The 2435-nt window shown below is 43.2% G+C and overlaps 1 pseudogene; it reads left to right on the top strand.

The window, feature by feature from the left end:
- Positions 1–1798: 1798 nt before the first annotated feature.
- LOC121838471 lies at positions 1799–2432 on the top strand (annotated as a pseudogene).
- Positions 2433–2435: the final 3 nt, after the last annotated feature.

Here is a 2435-nt window from a genome sequence, read left to right as displayed (position 1 = left end):
TGTTCTCTCGTTCGCTTCAATTTTTTTTTTAATTGCAGTTTGCAAATTTTGACAGAATTGCTGCTTCCTTTACACAAATGCACAATCTATTAGAACTTTTTTTTTTCTTCCTTTTTTTCCATGTTTGGCATTTAATAGGTAAACTTACATATTCAGGAACAATGTTGCACTGTCGTCCCTTAAATCCCTGAACCTACCGAGACATGCTTTCGTTTTTCAGTGGCTTTATTACAATGGGAACTTTTATTTGCATCCAGCTTGTTGACTAGGGAAGGGTGGCTGCTCATCAGCCATAGCAAACATGCGTTCTTGCGGGTTGTCTAGCAGGGACCTGGAAGTGGGCACATCCACCTCCATAGTGCCTTTGAGTCTCCTTGCGACACATATCTGCAACAGAATTTATAACTGGTGATGGCACCTTTTGTCCTGTTTTATGCACTAAATTCTAGAAAGTTTGTCTAGTAGAGGGTGATTCTACGAGAGATCAAACCTGCAGGTCCACTCAACATGTTTTAATTTTTTTTTTTTTATATACACAAATGAATCACACGGAACTGAACTTTTTTTTTTTTCTCAAAAACATGTTTTCACCACGAGAAAAAAATTGTTTTCAAGATTGCGCGACGGTCTTGCTTTTACCACGGACTGCATTAGTTGCCACCTTTGCTGTCCTGGTGAAGGCAGGCAAAGAATGGTAGGCCAAAAATGTTTCCTGTTTCATGTAACAGCAAAGTTGAACCGCATGCAATTATGTGCTTTATGAATTAAAAATATATATAAAAAATTCATAACTTTAACCAGGCCTTCTACCTCAAGAAGTATGGCATTAACGACTTCGAAAACTACATAATATAGGCCAGGGAATCTAAATTATTCCTGCAAAATACGAACTTCCGATAAAAGTATAAACATAGAAAAAATAATTTGAAAAGAACATTTAAAAAAACCTATATTGAAAAAAAAAAAAAAGGTCTCGATTTACAAAAACACGGGTACAACTCTTAGGCCAAGTAAAAGGAAAGTACAAAAACATGTTGCATCATTTGCTTGGTACCAAAGTAATTCTAAGTGGCGATTGCCAAGCGTCTTGACTCCGACGTTTTTCGCTCCACCCCGCTTTTTTTTTTTTTTTTTTGCCACAAATAAGAAATTTGTGAAATTTGTTTTGTAGCTTGCTGTTAAAAAAAAAAAAAAAAAAAACATTTTTTTTTTTTTTTTTTTTTTTTGGTTTACGGGCATTTATGAGAGTTGACGCTCCTTGATCGCCCTTGGACTTCGCATGTCTCGTTTATTAAAACTAGGGAATACAAGAACGACGCCTCGGGTACAAGATTACGTTTAGGTTACGGGGAAGCCTAGGAGGGGGTCGCTGTCGGGAGCTAGAAAGATACCTGAGCTCACGTTTGCCGCGGGGAAAACGTACACACACCCCTTGGCTCCGCAGTAACATAAGCGCCCCTAACCCTTGTACCCGAGGCGTCCTGCCTCTATTCTCTGCAGTTCTAATAAACGAAACTCGAGCAGACTTCAGTTAACTCCCGCACGAAAAATGTAACAACGACCTAAATATGACAGCTCGTCAACGCCTCCCCTTGAAGAACACACGGTCTGTCCCAAAACTTCCCGGAATGATGTTTTGTGGTCGGCAACGCCGCCTGGCGGGGTGGGGCTTCAGGTGGAGAAGTTAGTGGGGGATATAAGCTTCGAAACGAGACCGGTCTCAGTTGTCTGCTATCAGTTGCTGAGGCAGGTCACGCTCCGCGCAGAGGCATCTACAGCACCCTCGTCGAGAAAAAAAATGGACGAGTTTTTGGAGCAACGTTATGCAATCAAGTTTTGTGTGCAACTATACTCTGTTTCACACCTAGCGTACAACGCTGTCAAAGCTACTGGCGCGAGCATGGAGCGTGATCTCGTTGATCATTTGCACGCGCGCACGAGCGAACGACACCATAGACAAAGCCACGCGCTCGCGCCAGTAGCTCTTACAGCGTTGCACACTAAGTATGAAACGGAGTATAGGTGAAAACGGGGCGGAGACGCTCGAAATGCTTCGGAAAGCCTACGGCGACGACGCGATGAAAAAAAGCCAAACTTTCATGTGGCACAAGAGGTTCCGGTAAGGTCGGGAGTCCGTCAACGACGACGACCGCTCGGGACGCCCGTCGGCATCACAAACGGATGACTCTGTGCAAAAAGTGCGTCACGTTTTGGACAAGGACCGGCGATTAAGCGTTCGAATGGTCGCAGATGAGTGTGGAATACCCAAAACAATCGTTCATCGCATTTTAACAGAGGATCTCCAAATGAGGAAAGTCTGCGCGAAAATGGTGCCAAAGGTCCTGACGAGTGAGATGAAGGAAGAGCGTTTGTTGAAGTGTCAGGAATTGCACGAACGCTTCGAAACAGACCCAGAATTTTGGACAGAGTGATCA

This window comes from Ixodes scapularis, unplaced genomic scaffold (genome assembly GCF_016920785.2).
Source record: "Ixodes scapularis isolate PalLabHiFi unplaced genomic scaffold, ASM1692078v2 PGA_scaffold6__148_contigs__length_123643588, whole genome shotgun sequence".
Lineage (NCBI taxonomy): Eukaryota > Metazoa > Arthropoda > Arachnida > Ixodida > Ixodidae > Ixodes > Ixodes scapularis.
This window is presented reverse-complemented; position numbering and strand designations above follow the sequence as displayed.